Genomic DNA, 14,897 nt, shown 5'->3' with positions numbered 1-14,897 from the left:
AGCAGCGGGAAGCCGCAAATGAACGTTACGCCGGCGCACCAACTTCGATGACGACACAGCAACCGCAGCAAGGGCCGCAGAATCAACCAATGCACCAGCAACAGTGGGCTCTGCCCCAACAGCCGATGCAGCAGCAGATGACGCGCTATCCCACACCACAGTGGGAAATAGGAATGCGAGCTGATCACGACCCCAATGCGCAGACATTCGCGCAAGGACCACCCATGGGTCAACCCACGACACACATGGCGGCGGTGGAGGGGACGGCGAGTAGACCCACCCCGGCTCCACGCGTGACTGGGATGATCCGGGCAATCCCAGAAATGATTAACCGTTGTTTTAACTGCAAGGAAGTAGGGCATGTACGGCGTCTCTGCCCACATCCAGCAAATCGCATTTTTTGTTGGGGATGCGGTACTGAAGGGGTAGTATTTAACCAGTGTAATAACTGCCAAGCTCGTTTCACGGGAAACGGGCGAGGAAGTCAGCACTAGGAGGTCCCAATCTGACTTCCTTACAAGCGCGGACCGACACAGGCGGTAGTGATCAGCAGATGGCAGGAGATCAGTCACGAGGATCGACTGAGTCTCTACCGAGCATTTGCGGTATCGATGTTGAGCCGTGGGGTCCAATGTTATCCACGAGAGACTCCAGAGAGACACCGCGTAAAAAGAGAGGGTGTAGCAGACACGCAAGGCCCGAGAATGACGCAGACAGACGCCACGAAGAGCTCCAGCACGCAGTAGCCACTGAAGTCTGCCCACTGCAGGCTGAGACCGCGGATATCCGGCCGTACCTCCCGGTAAGAATAGGGGATGTTACGTTGAACGCGTTAGTGGACACCGGGTCCACTGCCACGTGCATACGGGTGATAGATGTTCAGAAATGGACCCGGGAATTAGGGGCGCGGGCACGATCAGTTCCACGTACCACCGCAACCGTAGCCAACGGAGCGATGATGGTTGTGACGCACTTGATCACGCTACCCGTCGAGATTAACGGTGAAATAATGCCCGTAGAAGTGCGTGTGATCCCGAAGCTAAAGTATGAAATGATTTTAGGAATGGATGCGATCGCGACGTTTGGAATCGCGTATGACGGGGTGACGCGAACCTGCACGACGAGCCGTGCCTCGAATATTTTCGATTGGCAGAGTAGGAGATGGATGAATGTTGACGAGATTGCCGCGATTGTTGAGCTGACGCCAGATCAAACAGACGCGTTGGACGCGTTGCTCGCACGGAAGCTCCCGAAAGTGAACTACTCGGGAACAACGACTTTCACAAATTTGATGGAACATCAAATCGATGTTCAAGGAAGTGAACCCATACGCCAGCGGAATTACCCGACGTCTCCGATAATTGAGCAGGAGATGTGCCGGCAGGTGGACGAGTTATTGGCAGCCGGTATCATCGAGCCGTCTACGAGTGCTTGGAGCAACCCAGTCATTATGGTGAAAAAGTCTACCGGTGAATACCGGATGTGCCTGGACTTCCGCCGGTTGAATGCTATCGCGAAACCCTGCGCATATCCGCTGCCGCTGATGACATGGATACTCGACCAGTTAAGCGGCGCGAAATTTATATCAAAAATTGACCTGAAACACGCGTACCACCAAGTGAAACTCGAGCCTGCCAGTCGAGAGTATACGGCGTTCTGCGTACCTGGCCGAGGAATGTTCCAGTATGTGGGCATGCCGTTTGGTTTGGCAGGTGCCCCGCCGCACTTCCAACGCTTGATCGATAAGTTGCTCGGCCAAAGACGTCGATGCCGCGTATTTGGATATCTGGACGATTTGATCGTAGTAACCGAAACCTTTGAAGAACATCTGCAGGTATTGGATGAAGTGCTAGAAGCATTGGCAGCCGCAAATTTAAAAATTAACGCTGAGAAGTGTGAGTTCTGTACGAGAGAAGTTCGTTATCTCGGTTACCGCGTGAATGAGTCGGGCCTATTGGTGGATCCGGAACGCGTGAAACCCATGATTGAGTTCCCGAGACCGGGAAATATGAAGAAATTACGCCGATTCCTGGGCATGGCGTCGTGGTATCGTAGATTCATACCCGATTTTGCCACCGTAGCTGAACCCCTAACGCGGTTAACAAGCAAGAAGGTTCGCTGGACATGGGGGGATGCGCAGGATAAAGCTTTTGAGGCACTGAAAATCGCGTTGGCAACCGCCCCGGTACTCGCATGCCCGGATTTTTCTAAAACTTTCACATTGCAGACGGACGCAAGTGACACCGGACTTGGTGCGGTCCTGTCACAGCAACATGAGGGCGAGGAACGCGTAGTGGCGTATGCGAGCCGCGTAATGAATAAAGCCGAGCGGAATTATTCGGTGACCGAACGAGAATGTCTGGCAGTGCTGTGGGCATGTGAACATTTCAGGCGGTACCTCGAGGGGTACCAGTTCAAGGTGATTACGGATCACAGCAGTCTGAAATGGCTCCGCAACGTTAAAAATAAGACGGGGCGGCTAAGTAGATGGGCAATCAGGCTCGCGGAGTACCAATGTCCGATTGAATACCAAAAAGGGTCACTAAACGTGGTACCCGACGCACTGTCGAGAATGTACGACGCGGAAGAAAACGGGGAAGAGGAGTCAACAACCCCAGAGGGAGAGCTGGCAGCCGTGGATGATGCCGAGGGAGACGACGCGCCCGTGGCGGAGTTAGTCGATAATTGGTACACGCGACGGAAACGCGAGGTACTCGCGAAACCAAAACAATGGCGGGATTGGCGGGTGGAAGACGATCGGTTGTACCGATATCACCCCGACCCACTGGTTGCGCAGGTGGTCGAGGACCTGGACGCGTGGAAATTGGTGCCACCGAAAACGGCCCACCATGGCATCATTGAGGAAAATCATTGCCCACCGCATGCAGGTCATTTAGGCATTGAGAAGACCGCTGACAGAGTATCCGTGGACTACTACTGGCCTGGGATGCACGAAGACGTGCGGAAATTTGTGTCCGAGTGTGACGTATGTCAGACCGCGAAAGTATCACAGCAGCCGGCAGCGGGACTGATGGGCAGACGCGTGGTAACTAAACCATGGACCGTGGTCGCCGCGGATTGTATGGAATTCCCGCTGAGTAAAGCGAATCACAAATACATGGTGGTGTTCCAAGATTTGTTCACCAAATGGATCGAGTTGGCTCCAATTAAAAAAGCTGATGGGCCTACCATATGCCGCGAGTTCGATCGACTGATCGTCAACCGTTTCACGTGCCCGGAAGTCTTACTGACGGACAATGGCACGGAATTTGCCAATAAACTGATGGAAGAAGTCGCGAACGCTTATGGAATATATCATACGCGCATTCCGCCATACCACGCGCAAGCAAATCCGGTCGAACGGGTCAATCGCGTCTTAAAGACCATGATCATATCGTTCGTGGAGTTAGATCATCGACTCTGGGACGAACATGTACACGAGTTCCGGCACGCGTATAACACTGCGGTTCACAGCTCACTGCATGTTTCCCCGGCCATGTTAAATTATGGGTGGCAACCCCGCGCACCGAAGTATTATCGTAAGTTAGTTGAAGGAGCCGTGGATATACCGGTACCCGACACAAATGCCTGGGTTACGCGCATGAATAGGTTAGGGCAGTTACATGATCTGATCGCGGATAATTTAGGTCGTTGTTTCGAGCGTCAGGCCCGATATTATAACCGCAGACATCGCGATGTGCGGTTTGTCGAAGGGGATACCGTTCGGGTACGTCAGCATGTGTTGTCTCGAGGCGCGGATCGGTTTTCCTCGAAGTTGGCCCGCAAATTTTCACAAGAGGTCTATATGGTAGCTAAAGTCATCTCACCGGTGGTATACGAATTAGTAGATAATCGAGGCAGAAGTGTAGGTAGGCAGCACGTGAAAGAGCTGAGGCTCTATCGGAATAACGCAGAGATCGCGGAGGATCTCGAGGATATGTAACGCGAGGTCTCTTGGCTGACAGGGAGGACTAACTGCATGATAGATTGTAATTGTTTTGGGTTGTGGTTGTTTGTATACAGGTGCAGAATGGAGCAGTGGATGGAGGCAATCCTCGAAGTGGCGTTGCGACGAGACCCTGCGTTGATCACACAGATCATCGGGGAGCTCGCGGCTGAGCGGTTGGCCCAGATAGATGTCGAGGAGCCCGTGAGGGACCGCCGAGTGGTCTTATACCAGCAGCAGCCTCGCAAGGAGCGACGACAAAGAGCCGCGGCGCGGCTGGGAGCCCAGCGGGAGCCTGCTTTCCATCGCGCAATTCCTTTACAGTGGGTGAGACCGCGACACATCAGGCAACCCATTGCTTTGCAATACCACCCAGTTTGCAAGGAGTGCGGACGTCCATTTTGGGGTCCGGAACAACAGCGGGAATGGGCCCAAATGATCTTACGGCAGATACCTGCTGGTGGCAACGCGCGCTTGTTGCCCAAGTTGACCCGCGAGGAGGCCGAGGGCAGAGGAAAACGCCTGGCGGAGACGTTGCGCAGCAACCCGGCAACGCCAAGGTGCAGATACGCGCACTGCTATAATTGCGATGGACAACACCGCAGCAGTGACTGCCCCTACCAGCGTGGAAGCTACTGTGGACATTGCGGGGAGCAGGGGATGCTCCTCCAAAGCTGCCCTAGGTGCCACCCGGAGACCTACGGGCTTCCCCGCTAAGACTAAGGCCTGTAGACGCGCTAAGGCCAAGTGACCTGATCCCAACCCATAGGGCTGGGCTTCCTTTCTAATTTATTTCATTTAATATTGTGTGTTTTTTTTTTTTTTTTAACTTTAGTTTATTTTTCTTATTTGTGTTTGTATGATTAATTGGTTTTGAGTTTTTGGGTTTGTAACCCGTCTGTGTACCGCGTTTTACGCGAGATCTCGCGCCGCTGCGCTGACTGAGGTATTAATAAAATTATTAAGATTACTCGTTGGGAGATGTTTATTCCCTACCCCAGTTGTTTCAGCACGCAGAACGAGGGGCCCGGTGTGGGTAAGGACATTGGTGGTGGTATACCCAGACCGATAAGAGCGGTGCAATTCCTGCTGACCCGTGTGATTCGCCTGGGGGGGGGGGGGGGGGGTAGTTGTGACATCTGGAGTTGTCCGGTCCTCGGCGAATCTCACGTGTCCACGTAAAATTCAGTTCATTATTTTTTGGTTGTCTCTGATTTTAGTAGGTGAATAATAAAATTAATTAGGCACCTGCGAAGCACACGGGAGTGATGGGAAGGTAGAGGTAAGGTAACGCGACTGGTAACCGGCTTCCAACAACGATCCCCGAAGGCTCTGGTAGGTGGAGATTAATTATTGTTAATTTAAGTTAGTATTTAAGGATTAGTATTAATAAGCTAGAGAAACTTCCACTCACTCCTTCGGAATAGGACCGCAATCAACCCCAGAAGACCCGCGGCTAAGGCAAAGGGGAAAAACTCGCAGCGAAACCAACGACCGTCAGCCTGTAAGCCACGAGCAGTTCGAGTTTCAAACGCGAGAGCACGCGCGCCATCAAGCCGAGCCATGGACTCGAGGGATCACTGTGGAACAATTTATGGTACCGCTGGCGCCATCTCGGAGGCAGCAGCTGCATTGGGCAAGAGAGTGGGGAGTCGCGTGTGCGATCCATGTGATCGGAGGTGTTGCAGCCATCTTTGGTGGAAGCCTGTTGCTGTCAACACGTGTTCGAGAATTGTTATTTTGCCGCGAATTACATCATTTGCTCTGCACGGTTTTTTTATTATTATTGCCAAGTTAATTATTGGATTGTTCGAGTGCCGCGAAGGCAAAATATTGTAAAATAACAAAGAAAAGAAAAAAAAAAAAAACAAATAAAGTACGGAAAACCAATATAAATATTGGATAATTATTCGAGTGCCGCGTAGGCAATTGCATTTTGTGATCCCGTCACCAAACCGCGTGTGCTTCGCGAGTGTGTTGAGGCCAGGTTGTTGCCGCACGCCAGAAGGATTCGAGTTAATAGCACCTCCAGGGTCATCGAGAGCTGGACAACACCATACCATCTCCGTGGCGATCAGAACATCGGGTGAGTGGGAGTTTGTACTGCGTTATCGGTCAATTTTCTTTTATTATACCCTGTATTTGTGGGGTCGTTTGTTTTTTTTTATTATTGATTATTATGATTATTTGAACTTGTTGTTATTTTTTTTTTTGTGTTGAACTGTGCATTTTTTTTTTGGGTGAGTTGTCAAGCCAGAGTCCTCGTGCGTTGCGTGGTCGTCACGCGTGAATATTTTTCGTGCATAATTTTTATTTGTTTATCGCATTTTTTTTTGTTTTTCTTTTTTTTTTACGTTGAATCCTATTGCGCTCGCGAATTCAAGACAGTTGTTTTTTTTTATTTTTGGTGTTCGCCGTCGCTGCGGGTACGTGCCGCGAGTGTGATATTAATTATTCTGTTCGAATAACGCCGTAGGGCATTTAGTAAGTTCTTTTTGAGAATAAAAATAATTCGCGAATCTTAGTTTATATTTATTTTTTTTGGTTAGTTTTTTTTTTATGGGCATGAATAAATAAAATAAGGGATTACATTTCGTTTTTTTTTTTTGGTTTATTGCTGTTGATTGCGTGCAAACAGAATCTCGCGGCTTGACAAATTAATTCAAGGAAGTAATAATAAGTTTGAGCGAGTCTCTGAGCGGTAATTATACTGGTATGCGTGTGGTATGATCAGTGTGTCGCGTGGTATGATGTTGTAGGTAATTTTATTTTAAGGTGAATACGCGAAACTATGTAATGATTGTACTGTAGAGAACTGCGTAATCTATTGTTTGTTTTGATTAAAGTGCTTAATACGCTGTTTTCTTTTGCCCATAAAATTTCTCTTGTTTTTATTTAAATAATTGTTGCGCCAGTACCAGTCGGAAAAATATCCAGACCCAACTCCTCCCGCCGTCCAGGAAGCTCGTTTTCCCTGAACCCTCCACACTAGTGATTTTCCGCGTCGCGAGTTTGGTAATTCTCTCCAAAAATTACCTGGCGTCCAACGGGTACTGCAGGTAAGCCATAATTTAATTGCACAGAGAATTCTCGCTGGTTAGATTCCCAGTCGAGAATTTCTCGTGACAATATATAAGAATAAAGATTGATTTTTGTATAGAGAATCCAACAATATATATATACATATTAATAATTAAGATTGATAGAATACCCAAATGTAAATCTTTGGATATTTCAAGCATGATCAACGATATTACCCGCTAATTGCATCAAAAGTAACATTTTAATAAGAGTAACAAAGACGGAAAAAATTCCGTGGGAAGTAAGCTGTCGTAGGGAATCAGTTCCCCAGAAATCTGTAAGATAGCACCACTTGCGGGTTAAATGTTCATTTATCCAAAGAATTAATGCAACGGTCGATACCTAGCATCTCGTTGTTGTAGAGCGTCCGCGAGAACGACGAACGTCGCACAAAGAGAAGACCGATTGGACACTACCCATTCCATTCTCTCACATACTAATCGTAACCCTCTCCCTCAGACGCACACGCGTGGCTAATACTTTAAAAAGAAAAACAAACTATAAAAAACTAATTAATAAAATTTCCTTTGGTAGATTTTTCTTTTTTTTTTTGTTTATTATATATAAATTTTTTTTTGTACATAAATTTCTTACAATTAAGAAGTTTGGAAAATTTTTTTTTACTTTATTTTAAATTGTTCTCTCCTTCTCCGAACCGCATTCCCCTTCACTCCTCATCGCTTAAGGCGGTGACGACAGGTCGCGTTCTAGAAAAATATATATAGATTTTTTTTAGAAAGGGAAGGATTAAAATAAAATTTTGTTGAACCACAATAATAGGAAATCTACCTGAATTGATTTTCTGCCATCTCTCTCAAAGCGGTGGCCAGAACCTCGATCTCCTCAAGGTTCAGAGGTACGTACAACTCGAAGGTTGCCGTTGTGCGCTCCCTTGGCTCATAAAAATCGCGAAGAATCTCCAACTCTGGCGGATGAGCACGAGCGACTCGCCAGACGAAAGTTGTCAGCTCTGGGGCTACCACCGGGTTTAGAGGCCGGGCCAGAGCTGATACCAACGATGCCAGTATCAAGAGTTCCTAGATAAAGGAAAAGAGAAACAAATTATTATAAAAAAATTTTTTTTTAGTTAACATACTACTTTATAACTTAGTAATCCAGCACTTACTTCTGGGGTACGACGGTTTAAAACCATCTGGAACCACGTGCTGTAACCCCGGTAATTGCGCCCAGTCATGTACATCTTCAAAATTTTTGCTTCGTTTTCAAATTTTTTTTCACTGGTTTCTGCATTGTAGTAATTCACATTCTGGAGTTTTTCGGTGAAGAAAGAAAGAATGAACACCAGACCGTGTCATTTAATCAAGGATCATATTTTCCGGTATGGAATCAGCAGAATGAATTAATAAACCAAACATCGCTAGGTGTCGGCGCAATGCAGATTTAAATAAATGCAACACGCACAGAACTATGCAGGACTCTAGCTTACTTCCCAAATTATATCATGAAGTAACAATATTATCCTATCGTATTTAAATACCCAAAGATTTACTTAAAAATATACAGGTGTGGGTAGATTTATACTTATATAAATGTTTTACATAATCTTAATACTTAATAATTAATCATGGGTCAACAATCATCTTTCATCTTTTAAACTTAAGTCACATGGGTAGCGATATAATTAAATTGGTTTTATATATATATTGTGACGTTACATTGCCGAGGAGATGGGGTTTGAGGTTGGAGTACGTGGGAGTCTGTGTACTAGAGAGAGATAACGTGAGTATGTGTGGTGAGTTGAGTGTAGTAGAGAATGAGTTGAGGATATGGGGTATAAATGTGTACGGTTAGTTAAGTGAGTGATAGAGTACGTGTACGGTATGGGGTATGTTTTGGAGTGTCTGTGTGATGGAGCGTGGATTTAACGGGGGAGGTCTAGCTGTGTCGCGGATAGTGGCCAAGATAACGTGCCTCCCGACCAGTGATGACGACTAGGTCTAGGCTTAGCCCTCGGGATTGACGTGGTGATCACGGAGGTGCTACTGAGATGTCGCCGCCCCTTCGTGGTGATACCCGGAGTTAGCTGGGGTACGTGTACGGTTATTAGGGGGTTGGCAGGCCTCGTTTGCGATGCTCGAGGAAGCCAACAATTCGCTAACTTCGGATATCACGGGAAGGCCCGTGAGTCCACGGCTTGTATGCTTGTGAAGAAAAGAATGGGTGGAGAAGCGAAAATGTGTGATTAAAAGAGATGGAGTGGAGTAAGTGAGTTAGAGTGGGAGATTATCGTGGGTCAGTTGTGTGACTACCGGTGAGTAAGTAAGTTGAGACTTGGCATCGCTCAGGTACGAGCTGACCCAGTAGTCGAGTTTGGAGTTTTAGAGTAAGCGGTAGTGAGTCGGAGAGTCGCCATAGGGGATCTCGACCGCCACCTTAGACTTTTCGTCGTTTTGGAGCCTGTAGCCCTGTGTATGGTGCTCTTGGAGCCGTCTGTCGCATTAATTAATCGTCGCAGATTACCGCATTATTGATTTATATTTTATTTTGTAGTGGATCTAGTAGTGTATTAAGTCTGTGATTCGTCGTCGTCGAGAGGTTCCCGATGTCTTGCCCAGGTATTTATTTGCGTGATATACCGAGAGTACTGGACCGCAGGTCTTTTGGACCCTCCGCGTCACTCTCGTGTTATCTTAATTGTATTTTATTTAGTTTTGTTTTGTTACCTTACGTCTTTTCTATTGGTTAATTAATCGGCTTCTTTCGCATTGAAAGAACCGCGACCCTCTCTGCACAACCTAGCATACTGAGCGCACCAGGACATGCCGCTACCACCGGTCATGTCTCTCATCGCCAAAGGGTATAGTTTCTAGGTTTTAATTTACGTGTACGTTTAGACCGGTTGCCGATACCGGGAAAATAAAAGTCGGCTGGCGCCCGTCAAGATCTAGAGGAGATGAGAGGGGTGATTAGTGGGTGAAGTGTAACGTAGCCCGATTTTGTGTAATTTAAGTCTTGAGTTTTTTTGAGTAAGAATTCTGAGTAATTATTGGGTTTTATTAAGTATAAAAAAATATTACGTTACAATATATATCATTAAAAAATTTTTTTTTTTAAGCATTATCGCGACCTTTTGAGAAAGAGGGGACATTTTTGTTTAGGAAGGAAAGAGAGTTTCGTAACCCTCTTCCTTTCGGGGGGATATGTTATGTTCAATAAATTTTTTTTTATTTAAATTAATTTATTTTGTAAACTCCTCTTTACAAAATCACGCGGAAACGCAGTGTCAGTTCTACCATCACTTATGTGTATAAAAGTAGCGCGACGTTTTTGCAATAACGATTGTCGAATAAATATACACTTGTCGTCATTTTCCAGTAATGACAACAATTTAATTACTCCCATCAAACATCAATCAAAGTTTTTAAATAGACTGAGCACCATGGCTCAGGGCCTTAGTTGTTGATCAAATTTTCAGATCTCGAGTCCTACGGTATCGTATAAACGGTGTCGTGGTTAGTGATCAGATCTTTAAATTTCGAGTCCTACGGTCCGCATAATCGGCGTCGATAGCCCGTAATCTTATTGCAAAATATCTGTCCTAGACAAGGCAATAAGTAGCCGTCCTTAATAAAAGGTACTAGGCCGATAGTTCCTATCGTGTAGCGGCATTATTTTATTAACAGCGGTTTATCTTATATTTAGATTCAGTTAAATTGTAAATTGTTTAAGGTACTTGACCGATATTTTCATATCGTGTAGTGGTATTATTTTGTTATTTATAATTATTATAAAAATCACACCGACTCGATCGCATTGTGACACAAAAATCCAGTGTAATTGAAGTCCGATCTCGGGCCGAGATAATCTGCGCAAAAAAAGCCATAAGGCTACATAAGGACACATTATTTAAAATTACGTAAAAATAATTAAAATTAATAATAACCAAATTAAATTGTTTTTATATCTTTTATAAGTGCAAATCATTGCAACAGTTACAGTGTATAAGTGCTGTAATTGAAAAAGTAAATAAAAAGACAAAAGTTCATAACTTAGTGAGTTCATTCGAAAATAGCGCATAAGATTCTATCCTACTACCCCAGCCGCATCCATTCAACCAACTCCTTCAGGAAGAGGCCGAATGAGCTGCAAAATCCTGGAGGGATACAACCTGCCGTACTAGAAGAAAGACTCATCTTAAGGTAAGTGAGAAACATTTAAAATATTTTCTCTCTATTGATCGATTTATAAATGCAACGTGACCAAGCTCGAAGGCGTTTGGGTTCGTACTCTTCGAAAAACCCACAATAAATAATAAATATAGGAACCGAAAATCTTCCTCGTATTCTTTACTGTTGTCCGCATCCTACAAATCGCTCATTAAATTTTTCTATCGCTACCAAAGGGAGAAGTCCCGGCTAATTAATTTAAATCTAAGTGGCGGACATAACACCTCAAATTAATATGGAAGTTGATCATATAGCCGATAGTGATGTAAATCAACCAAATAAAATTGGTAAGTGTTTTTATACTTTTTCGCAGTCTTAGGTAACTTTTGCATACAAATTACATAAAAAATCGTTCAATTTTAAATCATACGTTTTCTTTATTTCTCAAAAACTTCAGAGTATTTAACTGAATTATTTCTCATATAATACAAAATGATCTTTCAGAATTTTTTCTTTACAAATAGACTTTTACTTTTTATTCGTCATTCTAGCTTTTTCAATAGTATTCTATCATCCTTGAAAATCAGCAAAGAACATAAAAGTTTAAGTTCATGAACATTTTTAATTTGCATCTAAAAAATTGATAAAATGTTTTAGCGAATCTTGAAATTAGAAAGTCAAGTTTGTTATGTAATTTGTCAAGTTTTGGTCTTTATTTCCTCTTGCATTTAAAATTTTGGATGATTTTGCGAATTTTTAAGAATTTAACTGAAATTCTGATTATTTTATAGAAAAAGATAAGTCTTTTGCCAACAATACCGGTTTATTGAGTCAAAAAACGGATTCTAGTCTTAGTCGAACTTCACACTCAATTTCTGATTATGAAGATTATGGTAAATTATCACAACAGCAAAAAAAAGGACATAGTGACACCTCTACTTGCTAGTGCACTTGATCGTGCCAATGTAACTGACAGATATGCTACTTACATCATAGCTGCTACTTTGATTAATGCTGGACTTGACGTAAACGACTACGATATTAGTCATATGACGGTCCATCGAAAGCGTGAATCCGTGAGGAAAAATGTAGTGAAGAATTTACAAGACTATCAGGCACTTGATAACTGCGTTCTACACTGGGATGGAAAAATAATGCCTGATAATGAAGAACCTGGAAATGTCGATAGAGTGGCAATTGTGCTAACAGCATCGGGACAAGAAATATTTCTGGAAGCTCCCAAAATTTCTTCTGGAACTGGTAGAAACCAGACTTCAGTAATTGTTTCAAAATTGCGGGATTGGTTTGTCACTGATAAAGTTAAAGCGTTATGCTGTGATACTACAGCAACAAATACAGGTATTATTTACTTTAATTATTGTAGATCTTTCAAAAAAATTTCTTTTGACAATCGTTTTTACATTGTGAGGTGTCTTTAATTCTTGATTGTTGAATTTGCGATTTATCTATTTATAAAATTTAATTAAAAATTTATTATTTATTAGGAGTACACAATGGCGCATGCGTTTTAATAGAACAAGCATTAAAAAAAGAGCTTATTTATTTACCGTGTCGTCACGACATTCTTGAACTGGTTTTAAGATCCATATTTGAATCATATTGGCCCACATCATCTGGACCTAATGTCCTAATTTTCACCAGATTCAAAGATAATTGGAGCAAAATAGATCAACAAAAGTATGTTACGGGAATTCCAGACCAGGGAGTATTTGGAGTCATAAATGATACCAAAGAAGAAATACTGATTCTTCTTACGAATTATTCACAAGTAAAAATGAGTATACTTCATAATTAACCTTGATTGCGATTTAACAATAATAATGATAATAATAATGATAATAATAATGATAATAATAATAATAATAATGGCCGGCCTTCCATCTGCTAGCCTATTAATCGCACAACAACCTTTGCATTGGGCTAACTCCCCAATGTAAAGTATACTGAGTTCAAGACAATCCTAAACACAGAAGTGCTCCGCACAACCGGCCCTTCTTGGATGAGGGCTACCCACTAGCTGGGCGGAGCACCGAGATTCCGAACGATGACGACCTTAGTGAACAACAGACTGCATTCACGTGGACGGAGGAATTACGAGCCGATCTCCTGATGTGCTATAATATCAATGAACTGGAGCGGAGGGGCTATATGGCTAGGATGCATGCTCTCTGGAGCGATATTCACCCTAACCATAGCCATTTTTCACAACAACATCTGCGTGATTACGCCTCTCATCTCCGGCGAACACGACGATCACTGTTACCTAATAGACGAGTCTCTCACCGTCTGTCTTTTCCAGCACAGCGACATCAGGAGAGACGCCGTTCTTCCGAAGACGCCGACAATGATGATTTTGACACACGGCAAGTATGTATCTCTAAGCAGATACACTACCCAAAACACCTACTTGACACGGAAAACCACGACCTATCGTCTCGGATTCAGGAGGATTCTACTCTACTCAAATTCAATCAAGCTGTCTATGATGCTGCTTCCTCACTCTTACCTTCGGCAAGAAATAATATTTCTTCTCCTGAGGCCAAGATGAGAGGTTGCATTGGGCAGCTTTCATTAAAGATTGATGATCTCCGGAAACATGTCTCCCGCATTCAGTGTGTGATTGAGTACGTAAATGCTCGTAAAGCGTTTACGCCTAAAGTCCGCCGTATTGCGGCTGGACTACGATATCAGCATCACACACTGAATAAGGAGTATCTTCTTAACATCAAAGAAGGTTCCCTTAACAGGTTGCGGGCTTTGGTGACTGCTAAAAAGTCACTAGAGAAAAAACTGAAGCGGCTTACCGATAACTCTTTGTTTTGGTTAAGTCCTTCACGCTTTCTGACACCTAAGACATCTGTTTCTGGCGATCCCTCATCTATCGAGCGAGTAGAAGCTTTCTGGTCCGAGTTGTCTGGTGATCAACCGAACGTGAATCGTGACACTCCAGCTCTCAACGACTTCGAGGCATTTTGTCGACAACATCGAAACGACAATGCTGATAAAGAGAGCCCTGAAGTCAGAGTGGAAGAAGTTCGTTTGACTCTGAATAATGGTAAGAACTGAGCTGCTCTGGGTCCGGATGGCATTAACTTATTTTGGTGGAAAAAACTATCTTCTACCCATAGCCATCTGGCCCGGATATTTACAGCGTTTATCAGAAGCAACGAACCTATTCCATGCTGGCTTGTAGAAGGGTGAACCATGCTCAGCCCTAAGAAAGGTGATTTGATGGACCCGAACAACTACAGGCCGATCACCTGTTTGAATGCGGTTTATAAAATTTTCACCAAAATCTTAAATAATCGCATTCTACAGGAGATAGATACTGTATGGCAGCAGATATACAAACAATGTGGCAGTAAAAGAAGCCTGTCAGGTTGCAAAGAGAATCTGTTAGTAGATCGTTGTGTCATCCAAGACGCGATCTACTATCAGCGCAACCAGTCAATGGCCTGGATTGACTACCGTAAGGCATTTGACTCAACATCTCATGAGCTTATTCTCTTTTTGCTCAAATGCCTTAGGGTCGATCGCGATACAGTGGGATGCATACAGCGTACGATGCAACTTTGGCGAACACGGTTCCACATGTCATGTGGCAACGACAAACGTGTAACCAAAGTTGTACAGTACAAACGAGGTGTCTTCCAGGGAGATTTCCTGAGCCCTCTGCTGTTTTGCATCTCACTGCTGCCGATATCTGTTGCACTATGCCGTAC

The sequence above is a fragment of the Microplitis mediator genome, chromosome 11, assembly GCF_029852145.1.
Source record: "Microplitis mediator isolate UGA2020A chromosome 11, iyMicMedi2.1, whole genome shotgun sequence".
NCBI lineage: Eukaryota > Metazoa > Arthropoda > Insecta > Hymenoptera > Braconidae > Microplitis > Microplitis mediator.
This window is presented reverse-complemented; position numbering follows the sequence as displayed.